This window comes from Hyaena hyaena, unplaced genomic scaffold (genome assembly GCF_003009895.1).
Source record: "Hyaena hyaena isolate Hyena2069 unplaced genomic scaffold, ASM300989v1 scaffold_638, whole genome shotgun sequence".
NCBI classification, from domain to species: domain Eukaryota; kingdom Metazoa; phylum Chordata; class Mammalia; order Carnivora; family Hyaenidae; genus Hyaena; species Hyaena hyaena.
This window is the reverse complement of record NW_024081270.1, coordinates 174,527-174,979: the sequence shown is the minus strand read 5'-3', so window position 1 is coordinate 174,979 and position 453 is coordinate 174,527.

Genomic DNA, 453 nt, shown 5'->3' with positions numbered 1-453 from the left:
CATCCCCAGGAGGCAGGCCGCCCCAAACCGGGGTCCTCGGACATTCTGTGTTCGCAAGGAGGTGAAACGTCAAGCGTGAAAACTTCAAATACTGGGGGGATGGGGGGGTTCTTATGCTTTTGATAAAACCGGCTGTACCCAAAAATATTTGATGGAGAAGCTTTCACTTACCCAAGTATTCTGGTGCCGTGCAGCCTCAGCATAGACTTCTCTCCAGTTTCCCATCAGGGGTGGGCTTGAAAGCTGGGTAAATACGGGCGAGGGAAGCGAGTCCTTTCCTGGAGGCTCTGGGCCTGCGTTTCCACCGGGCTGAGGGAGCCGCGCACAGCGGTCAGGTGCTCGACGCCCCGCCTCCGCGTCCCCCGTCCCCCCCCGTCCTCCCCGCCTCCGCGTCCCCCGTCCCCCCCGTCCTCCCCGCCTCCGCGTCCCCCGTCCCCCCCCGTCCTCCCCGCC